The following is a 12,456-nucleotide window of genomic DNA, read 5'->3' on the forward strand; positions in this document are numbered from 1 at the left end:
ATTTTGTCTTTCATCATTCATATGCAATTTCCCTTTATATCTTAATGTTACATATATATATGATTTATATCTATTGGGCATTTTTTATTTGATAACTTTTTTATTCATAAAACTAGTTTTATGCAGCTCAGAAGACTACATTCCATTAATGCCCAGAATCATTTTCAGATGTTTATTGTTTGGAGCCTCATGTAACCTCTTATGCCTACGCTTTCAAGGCCTACGCCACCATCCAACACTTGTACTTCTTTACATGGCATTTTTTATTCTAGGATCATTAAAACAAACAAACAAACAAAAAACAAGCAAACAAACAAAAGCCTTGTTATTAAACTCCTTTTATTACAGTATTTTTTCAAAATTATCATAAAAAGATATGTAGTAATTTCATATAATTCAGCTATAGCTAGATTCAGTAAGGTAGTATTCACCTGATTCTTAGAGAGTTGTTAGGGTGAAACAAGATAAAACTCTAGGCATGTTAGGATCAGCACAGATGATTTTGACTCCTGTGGCCCTGAAGAGTTGTTGTGGTCTAACCCGGCCGGCAGCTAAACACCACACAGCCGTTCGTTCACCCTCCCACCTCCCTCTCTGGGATGCGGGAGAGAAATGGGAAAGTGAAGCCTGTGAGTTGAGATAAACACAGTTTATTAAGACAAGAAAATAATAATAACAATAGAAATAATAACAATAATGATGATAATAGTACTACTACTAATAATGTGTACAAAACAAGTGATGCACAATGCAATTGCTCACCACCCAATGACCGATGCCCAGCCTATCATCGAGCAGCCAGCCCCCCCACCCCAGCTAGCCACCCCTATATATTATTTAGCATGACATCAGATGGTATGGAATACCCACTTTGGCCAGTTTGGTCAGCTGTCCTGGGTCTGTCTCCTCCCAGCTTCTGCTGCACCCCTAGCCTGCCTGCTGGCAGGACAGAGAGAGAAGCTGAAAAAGTCCTTGGCTTGGAGTAAGCACTGCTCTGCAACAATTAAAACATCAGCATGTTATCAGCACTCTTCTCATCCTAAGCCAAAATATAGCGCCCTACCAGCTAATAGAAGGAAAATTAACTCTATCCTAACTGAAACCAGGGCACAGTATGTATTAACACAGTTATTATTAACAGTGTATTAACTGTGTTAATACGTACTGTGGCCAGTAATGCCATGTTTACTGGGTTACAACAGAACATCATCCAGCTGTGCAAAAAATAGATATTTTGTGAGGGTGAATCCAAGACTGTCCAGGAAGAATCACGATTTCCAGATTATTATTCAGTATTAATCTATATGTTTGTAGCTCATTCAAATCACAGTGAATCCAACCACAATCTTTACTGGATGCATCTACATTATTGACAGGTGCAAAGCAAAGAAAGAAGAACAAACATTTGATTTGACATGGTCCATTTTGTTTACAGGATTGCACATCCTCTGCCATCAAATTAGCAAAGATAAGTAAAGAATACTACACTGGATTGAATAATCCCCAGTGGCAATACAGGCTGATATATAGCTTTTCTGAAATGCCTCTGGGGATTGTGTTGGGCAAGAAAATGAACATCAGTTAGCAGTGTCCCAGTGCAGCAAAGAAGACAAATCATGTCCTGGAATTCATCTGTGGATAAAGTAGATAAAGGAATATAGTTATTCTACTCTGTTTGTTACTCATTAAACCACACCTGGAATAGTGTGCAGTTTCCAGAGTTAAAGTGAGGAAAAAAATGAAAAAATTGAAAGAGTCCAGTGGAGAGCCACGACTCTGATAACTACAAGACTGGAGAATGTGATATATGAAAAAAGATTGAAGAAATCAGGTTCATCGAACATGGAGAGGAGAAGACCATGTGTGTGTATTTTTCTAATCATAGTCCTCTAGTACATAAAAAGTCATTACAGAGAAGATAGAAATAATTCCTTCACAAGAATGCATGATAGCAGGCCAAGAGGGAACACACATTTCTTCAGAGTAATTTTCATCTGGATATAAGAAATATATTATTTCCTATAAAAATAATGAAATCTTGCAATAATTTGCCCAGAGGAGTGGTTGAATCTCCTTCGCTGGAGATATTCAAAACTGTTTTGACAGAGCCACAGATAACCCAATTTAATGCCTAGTTTCAACAGAAATATTCAAGTGATATCCAGAGTTCCCTTCTAACCTGGAATTTTGTATGATTCTGTGATTTTCTATGATATTGTATTGTTTATATATTTCAAGTATATGCAGGGGATTTGAAATATATGGTCTAAGGAAATATCAGTTGTATTGTTGCAAGGAACTTTGAAGATTAAAGAAACCCACTAGAATCATTAGATTAAAACGTAAGGGTTTTTGTTGTTGTTGTTTGTTTGTTTGTTTGTTTTTTCCTAATTTGGATGTACCCTTAAGTGTTTCAACCTATTGAATTTTTGGGGGGAGGGGTAGGGAAGTGGGGGATGGGGTGGGTGTCCATTCTAAGAATGCCTAACATTATCGATATTCTGTCTACACATTGGACTGGGACTTTTTTTTTGCTTCAGACATCACTTGTAATTTGCTGCTGTGATTCCAGAAAAAAAAGAAACAAACAAAATTTAATGGTTCTGGGAAAAAAAAAAAAAAAAGAAAAAAAGAAAAAGAGAGAGAGAGAAGACATTGTTACAGAATTAAGTTACATTAGCTATGTGCTTTAATAACAGAAAATATATTTCATAAAAGAAGACTTTATCTTAATTTTAATGAATATATTTTGAATATACTTTGAATATATTCTGAATATATATAATGAATATATTATATTAATATATATATAATATATATGATGAATATATTTTGAATATATTCAGAATATATAATGAATATATTTTAACATAATTTTGAAATTGTATCTGAAAGAGCCCAGAATATGTCAACGCAACCATTCCTGATAGCATAAGTGTGAGTGTGATTAGCTCTAATTTAATAGGCACTAATAAAATTGTGGAAAGCAAAAGGATTTGGATGTGTAAGGAGATTTGTGTTAAAAAAGAAATGGAAAGAGGTACAGGAAATTCATTTATAACACTCTGCTTTAAAAACAGAAGACCAATAAAAGACTTACTGTTCACCGGGTCTGACTGTGAATGTAAGGATAGCTTGAGTCTGTCTAGCATGTTAATCAAAAGACCATCCTTGGAAATAATAGGGCACTTTTTTAGCATGTACACTAAATTGCCCACTCAGTAGGTCAGTGCTATCTATCATCAATGTACAATTTACTAAGGAGATATAAAATGTGGGTGCATGTTTAGAGGATCCAAATATGTAATTTCTAAATTTTCACACAAAAGACCTTAAAATGCTCAGATAGATTGGGATTCACCTAATTCAGCTTTACCTATCTTACAGTGTATACCCATCTAGGCTTCATCAATAGTTAAGGTGAGAGACAAACACCTGTTCCAGACAAAATTTTTAATTGACTACAGAAGTATCCTAAATACATTTTAAGGCTAATATTAAGTAAAGTAAATCATATGCTGAAATTAAAATGGATATATAAAATAGGAGAAAAAATTAAATGGTAGAAACAAATATTTTTGAGCTTGATACAAAGTCACTAAAGAAAATTAGAGTTCTTTTATTGACTTCAGATTATTTCAGTCTGTTATAGATACCTACGCACAAAAACGTGATGCTAGAGTGTAGAATATTTTACTTTAAAATTCCTTTTCACCATTTGAAGTGTGATATTCCATGTCTTAATTTCAAACTGAAGTCTTCATTGACAAATTTACTTAAACTGAATTTACCTAATGAATTGAAATTTCCTGAACTTAAAATAAATAAAATAAAATAAAATAAAATAAAATAAAATAAAATAAAATAAAATAAAATAAAATAAAATAAAATAAAATAAAATAAAAGTGAAGAAGAAGAGAAGAGAAGAGAAGAGAAGAGAAGAGAAGAGAAGAGAAGAGAAGAGAAGAGAAGAGAAGAGAAGAGAAGAGAAGAGAAGAGAAGAAAAGAAAAGAAAAGAAAAGAAAAGAAAAGAAAAGAAAAGAAAAGAAAAGAAAAGAAAAGAAAAGAAAAGAAAAGAAAAGAAAAAAGATTTTTTTAAATTATTTTTTTTAATAGCAAATGAAGCATTTAAAATTAAACAGAGAATTTTAAGAGGACAAAAATATGTGTACAGAATCATAGAATGACTTGGGTTGGAAGGGACTTTAAAGGTCACATAATTCCAACCTCAGACACTAGAACAGGGTACCCAAAGTCCCATCCAACCTGACTTTGAACACCTCCAAGGATGGAACATCCACAACTTCTCTGGGCTACATGTTCCAGTGCCTCACCAACCTCATAGTGAAGAACTACTTCCTTACATTTAATCTAAACCTGTCCTCTTTTATTTTAAAGCCATTACCACTAGTCCTATCACTACAGTATTGTTACACTCCTTGATAAAGTCATCTTTCTTGTAGACCCCCTTTAGGTAATGGAAGGTCTCCCTGGAGTCTTTTCTTCTCCAGTCTAGACAAACACAACTCTTTCAGACTTTCTTTGTAGAAGTACTCCAGACCTCTGTTCATCCTTGCGGCCTTCCTTCAGACCTGCTCTAACAGGTCTATGTCTTTTGCTAGAGGCCCAAGAGCTAAAAACAGTACTCCTGGTGTGGCCTTCTTAGAGTGGAGTAGGAAGACAGAGTTGCCTCCATCAAGTTTGAACTTTTCATCCACCAGTACCACAAGTCCTTCTCCACAGGGCTGCCCTCTAGCCACTTATTGCCTAGCCTGCATTCATTCATGTTTGGGATTGCCCTTACCCATGTGAAGCACCTTGCACTTGACCTTGTTGCACTCCATACCGGCTCTGCTTTAAATTTCCTTAGTAAAAGGTCTGAAGTTTTTGTAGTTAAATAAAAGCAGATTTTCTGCAAAAGATATACCAATATTTGAATAAAGACATAAAAATACATCAGTATTTAGCACAGGCATGGAGGAAAAGAATTAAAAAAATAGTCTGATGTGTATATTTGGTGGCTTCCTTTAAGACATCACAGAAATACAGAAATTATCAAATATTACATTTAAATACAATCATCTTTATTATACTTTGTCCTGTTTTCTGCTGAGATGGAGTTGATTTTCTTCCTAGTAGCTGGCACCGTGCTGTGTCTTGGATTTAGGATGAGAATAATGTTGATAACATGCTAATGATGTTTTAATTGTTGCAGAGCAGTGCTTACACTACATCACAGACTTTTCAGCTTCTCATACCACCCTGCCACCAAGCATGCTGGGGGTACACAAGAAGCTGGGAGGGGACAGCCAAGACAGTCGACCCAAACTGGCCAAAGGGATATCTCATACCATATGACAACATGCTGAACAATAAAACTGGGAGTTAGTCAGGGGAGTGGCCACTGCTCAGGGAGTGGCTGGGCATCAGTTGGCAGGCACTGTGCATCACTTGACTTTTTTTTAGTTCTTTTTGTCATTAGTGTTGTTGTTTGATTTTTTGTTGTTGTTTTATTTTTTCCACTTTTTTTTTTTTTTTCTTTCTTATTACACTACCCTTTTCTCAACCCATGAGTTCTTGGACTTTTCAATTTTAATCCCTAACCCTTTAGGGGGTGGTGCAGGTGCGAGTGAATGGCTGTGTCACATTTAGCTGCCTGCTGGGTTACACCACAACACATATGAATGATAGCAGTTCAAAGATCTAAAAAATCCTTTTTTGTTATGTTTTGTTTTCATAAGATATATGTTCAAAAAGAGATCTGAGAACTCAAATTTATATTTAATAATAATAATATTCATTTGTAACACTGAGGAACCTCTTTCCATTACAGAGCAATCTACAAAGAAGAACTATTTTATTCTAATCTTTACCTCTGCAGTACATAGAGAAGAGAGAGAACAAGAACAATAAAATCAGAATGACTGCATAACAATATAGCTTCTTTCCTATTAAATGCATGCTTTCTGTCTATTAAATGACCATATGTCTCTTACAAAATAGAAAGGAGAACAGTCACAAAACTGTAATTTTTTATCAGATACATCAGTCTAAAAGCAAGAAGAAAAGATGATTAATAGTACACTGACAGATGGGTCCCCCTATGTTCCCTGGTCTAGTATGATAAATACAGAAAACTGCATTTCATTATACCGTTGATAGTGCACTAATACATGGAAACTCAGTGGATCAGCTCACAGGCAACCTTGGCATGGGTCATTCCAACTAGCAATAGATTGCAGTACACATATGAACAACAGTTTTGAATTTAAAATATGTTTCTTTAGAATATTTGCTGTACATTGCAGTGCAGCCATGTTATTTTGGAAGTACCATTTGAATTTTTTTAACTTCAGATGGATAGGGTTATCTTTCTTCTGAATAGTTTTTATGCATACATTGTCTTTTGTACTTTATCAAACTCATTATATTTTTTCTGCATGTCCTTAAACTTTTGTTTCCCTCTCTTTTTTTTTTTTTCTTTCTCTTAATATCAGAATTAATGTTCCTTAGAAACTTCATACTAATATGATTTGTTATTGCAAATATTTGGTTACCTTTCAGTCATTTTTCAATTCTTTGAGTAGTCATATCCAAACCTTTTACTCGTATCTTCATTTAAATGTATCTTCATTTCTATAACAATTACTTCAGTCATTTTTCAGTTCTTTAAGTAGTCATATCCAAACCCTTTACTTGTATCTTCATTTCTATTACAATTACTGTTTTCTAGCTCTCATTGTCTTTGGCACAAAAATTTCCCTTCCCTTCCCTTCCCTTCCCTTCCCTTCCCTTCCCTTCCCTTCCCTTCCCTTCCCTTCCCTTCCCTTCCCTTCCCTTCCCTTCCCTTCCCTTCCCTTCCCTTCCCTTCCCTTCCCTTCCCTTCCCTTCCCTTCCCTTCCCTTCCCTTCCCTTCCCTTCCCTTCCCTTCCCTTCCCTTCCCTTCCCTTCCCTTCCCTTCCCTTAAGTGATACACAGTGCAATTGCTCACCAGCAGCTGACAGATGTACAGTCTATCCCCAAGCAGCCAGCCCCTCACCCTGGCTAGCCGTTATATAGCATGATGTCAGATGGTATGGAATACCCCTTCGGCTAGTTTGGGTCACCTGTCCTGGGTCTGTCTCCTCCCAGCTCCTGCTGCACCGCTAGCCTGCCTGCTGGCAGGACAGAGAGAGAAGCTGAAAAAGTCCTTGGCTTGGTGTAAGCACTGCTCTGCAACAATTAAAACATCAGCATGTTATCAGCACTCTTCTCATCCTAATCCAAAACATAACACCCTACCAGCTACTAGGAGGAAAATTAATTCTGTCCTAACTGAAACCAGGGCAATAGTTTAGTTGCAACTGCTAAATTAGGATCCTGCTCCAAATTCAAGGACAGTAAACTAAGACCAAGTGAATATGTTTAGATCAAGTGAAAATCCACACTTTTACTTTAATCTGAGAGTTATTCTTTTGTACATACATACACACAACCATCATGGAGAACACACCCTACAAATATGCATGAAATCTTGTCAAAAATAAATGTCTTCATCCTAGGTAGAATTCAGTAATTTATTTAAATTATTTGGGAAATATATCCTTTTAAAATTTGTTTACTACTAGTGACTCCAGAGTGAATTTCTCAAGTCTGTCAGAAAAGCAAACTTTTTTCTAATCTTTATAGAAGTATTGCAAGCAGGTATTTTAAATATGTAATACTTGATACTCAGATTCTGTGGGTTACTATTATTAATTATACACTTTCCAGCTTCTTATACCACCCTCCCAGTGAGTATACATGACATTATAGCTATTTTTTGATTTGACTATTTCTGGTATGGATATTTGAATGTACGAGCTTTTGAATTAATTATATCTATATTCTTAATTTTTAAAGAATAAGAAGAACTCTTTCTCCATCTGTGGGTCCACTGGAACAGTGGACGCTCAGATGGTTTTATTTGCCTAATTAATTTAGCAAAAATGCAGATGGACAGTACTTCATAGAGAAGGAAACGCCTATCCTCTGTTCATGAAAGACGAATATAAAATATAGTTGAAGATATATATGAGGTATATATATTTCAAATATAGTTGAAAATATATATGAAGAGGTTGTGTGGGGTTTTGATCAGAACTGTTCAAATTTTGCAAGCACTATTACTTTTTACAAACTTAGATTTGTTGATGGAAGAAGCATGATGTGAAGGAAAAGGAGTGGCAAGGACTGTTACAGATAACCTTGATAAAAATGACATAGCTAATGTATCAGAAATTTGGGATCTGTATGCTTCAATAGTTCAGTAAAATTAAGCAAACTATCATTATATCTTTTCTTTCAAGCATTATATGAAGCTGAAATTTTAACAATTTCGTGACAGAGAATGAGGATAGTATTAGGTAACATTTCCCAAGAGACCTGAGACAGGTTGACTGAATATGCTCCTCATTTGGGAATTGAAAACCAAACTGCAATATGAGAACAATTTTCTAGATGGAAGAGAGATAAATTATGTGGTGCTGGGCTCTACTATTCATGCCAGCTGCTGAGAAACCAAGGTAACAGTATCCTGTCAAGATACTATAACTGTTTTATTTATTTTGGATTAACTTGCACTAAGGAGGTGTTGCATTTTATTTTATTTTATTTTATTTTATTTTATTTTATTTTATTTTATTTTATTTTATTTTATTTTATTTTATTTTATTTTATTATGATGTATTCCTCATTTCATTCTTATACAGAATCAGAATTCACTTCACCTAGCTGCAACATAAAAAGAAAAAAAACTAAAGGAATATTCCCAAAGGCTAACTATAGCCTAGTGATTTAAATCTCCCTGTGATCCCTCTGTAATTGACAGAGAAAATTAGGCATTTATCCTGGGGTGAGAGGCAGGGAGGTTTAAATATAAGGATACTAGGGGGCTGTAATTAGTGATTCAAAAAATTCTGGCTAGGTATGTGATTCAATAATATTAGTTTTAAGAGTTAAATCTATGTATTTGAACTTAGTTCTTGATTTCACAGACTGGTAAAACTGTGGAGTAATATTGCAGAATAATGAATTTAGAAAGAATAAAAATAATCAATTTCTCAATAAAAAATTGATAACAACTTTTTTATTATCCATAATTTAGTTGGATTTATTATTATTCTTATTACTATTATTATTATTATTAATAATTATTAATATTAATAATATAATATATAATATATATCATTATATATAATATATATATAATATATATAATATATATTATAATATATTATATAATTAATAATAATAATAATAATAATAATAATAATAATAATAATAATAATGAATAAATAACCATTCCTCATTGGAAAGAGATTATCCAGAGTACTGAAGTACAAAGTACTCTGGGGGGGGGATTTATTGTATTGCTCTTTCATTTTGTCATGATTTCTGAAGTTTATTTTATATTATTTTTATTAGACAGTTTTATTGGATTTATTGGATTTTCTTTCTTGCTTCTTTGTACTAAGGGAGATTGAATATAGGAACACATGGCTTTGGAGCACATTTTTGTGGGTCAGTTTGAAATCACGTGTAGCTAGTTAACACTCCTATTTTAATTGCTTCCTAACAACTTTCCACTTTCTTTTAAGATTTGTTACCAGCATACAGGACTTCTATTTATAAAAACAGAAAGTTATTTCCAAAAGACTTGTGTGAACATAAAGGAGTACTTCACTATCAGAGGAACTAATAAAGAAAAATGACCTGTGTGTTCTTCATAAAATCAGTATATTTGTCAAAATAAAAGACATAACGGGTGAGATCTTACGAGAATGTAAAAGAGGTAATGTTGGATTAGTGCCATTATTCAACCTACTATGGCTTTCTGCTTCCACAAGCAGCTGTCTGTACTTGATACTCTGAATAAAAACAGAAGACACCATAAAACACCTGTCCATTGTTTAATGTTGTAATCAGAGAAGAAAACTTCTTTCGGGACTCCCATAGATTATCAATTTTTGCTATGAATTACAATTTTTATTGTAATTATCTGAGTTTGCATAGTTGTAACTGCTATTAATGATCATAGAATTGTGGCTTTGTGATGTAAATGTATCAGATAAATGAATAAGACAGCATAACAGGTTACTAATCCTGATTTCAATAGGAGCTGTGGGAGCTCAGCAACCAAGTCACTTACTGAAGTGTTGAAAGTATGGTTTTGGTACTAAGCAGTACATATCTCGTGCGGGGGGAGGAGAAAAGAGTCCTCATTCTTAAGCATCACTATCATTTTATGGATTGTGAAAAGGTCATCTAAAGGTTTGCACAGACAAGGTACTTGACATACTATCAAACTGTAAGAAGGCATAAGTAGTTGCAGTCTAAATAAAGAATGGGAAACCATCTGGATATCTTAGCTGAACAAAACCTCTTAATGTTTGTTTGTTTGTTTGTTTGTTTATTTATTTATTCCCAATCTAACATTACTTCAGGTGTAGTTTAGATCAAGAGTAGACAAACAGTACTCTGTTGCCTCTGAGCTCTGAAAGAAACATGGGTAGTGGTATGCAGAAATCTTTAGAAATTAAACCTGAACCCAATCTTGGAATCCATAGAGAAAATGTACCCTGAAACAGCTGGGAAAGTGCTAAAACTGTACAAAAGTGCCAAGAAAAAAACACAATCAAAGCATGAACAGAGTATGCCCTTGTTTAACCTGGAAGACAGCTAAGCACCTCACAGTCATTCCCTCATTTCCACCTACCACCCCACCACCCCCATCCCTCCACAGCAGGGAAAATTGAAAAATGCAAGAACCTGTGTGTTGAGATATGGATAGTTTAATAGGACAGAAAAGGGAAGGAAGGAAGGAAGGAAGGAAGGAAGGAAGGAAGGAAGGAAGGAAGGAAGGAAGGAAAGAAGGAAGGAAGGAAGGAAGGAAGGAAGGAAGGAAGGAAGGAAGGAAGGAAGGAAGGAAGGAAGGAAGGAAGGAAGGAAGGAAGGAAGGAAGGAAGGAAAATAATAATAATAATAATTAATAATAACAATAACAATAGTAATAATAATAATATAAAAAGCAGGTGATGCATAGAATCACAATGCAGTTGCTCACCGCCCAGCCACTCCCTGAGCAGTGGCCACTCCCCTGACTAACTCCCAGTTTTATTGTTCAGCATATGGTATGGGATATCACTTTGGCCAGTTTGGGTCAACTGTCCTGGCTGTTAGGGCACAATAGAGGTGGAGGATCCCTTGAGCTGCTGGCCACACTCCTTTTAATGCATGCCAGGATCCCATTGGCCCTCTTGGCCACGAGGGCACACTGCTGGCTCATGGTCAACCTGTCGTCCACCAGGACACCCAGGTCCTTCTCCTCAGAGCTCCTCTCCAGCAGGTCGTCCCCCAGCCTGTACTGATACATCCAGTTGTTCCTTCCCAGGTGCAGGACTCTACACTTGCTCTTATTAAACCTCATTTGTTTTTTTCCTGCCCATCTTTCCAGCTGGTCCAGGTCTCACTGAATGGCAGCACAGCCTTCTGGCGTGTCAGCCACTCCTCCTAGCTTTGCATCATTGGTGTAATTGCTGAGGGCAGACACTATTCCCTCATCAAGGTCCATAACATAAAACCATATCAGCTACTAGGAAGTAAATTAAATCCATCCTGGCTGAAATCAGGAGAGAGGCTTAGCATTAATAATGGAAAAAAATGTAGAAAATTTTCAAATGTAGAAATATGTCAATGTCTATTTAAATCTGTGTAAATAGATTTTCACTGGATTTTATTAACAAATTACACCCTGAAATGAGTAAGTAAACAATGTAAACATATATCTATATATTCTTATTTCACAGCATGGTTCATTGTTCTTATTTTTCAGCCATTTCAATATGCAAATATGCCATGTTGCAAAGACCAAGCATATTATGCAATTTAGGAATTAAAGACTTTTCATTTAACATTTATGGAGAAAAAAAAACAAACAAATAAACAAACAAAACTGCACAAATATGTGTTGATTGCTAATATACGGAAATGTGTGATGTTCTATGTCTTTTCATTCTAAGTTATATTAACACAGTTGCAGTTTTCATGCAGTGTAATTTTAACTAAGTGAATAAAATGTCAATTGGGATAATGAAAAGTGTAGCAAGCTGCTGCCTAAAATTAATTGGAGAACCAGAAGATGCATTAACATATTGATATTTGTTCCAGTCTTTGACTTTAATACATTTGCAAAACAACAAAGAAAATTACTCTCTACTTTTTGTTCCTGGATAGACCTTTCTTTCAGAAGGAATCTAGCAGTGCCTGCTTGGAGTCGGGGAAAAAAGTGTTTTTAACATCTTCCATTGCTATCACATAGATATTCATATTATTTAGCATCTGTTGTTTTGTTGTTCTCCAAGAAAATAAACGTTACCATTTCATTTGTTTTCCTGCTCTGCCATAGTCAAAATACCAAAACACATGCTGTGTTTTCCT

This window comes from Netta rufina (genome assembly GCF_964035555.1).
Source record: "Netta rufina genome assembly, chromosome: 2".
NCBI classification, from domain to species: Eukaryota; Metazoa; Chordata; class Aves; order Anseriformes; family Anatidae; genus Netta; species Netta rufina.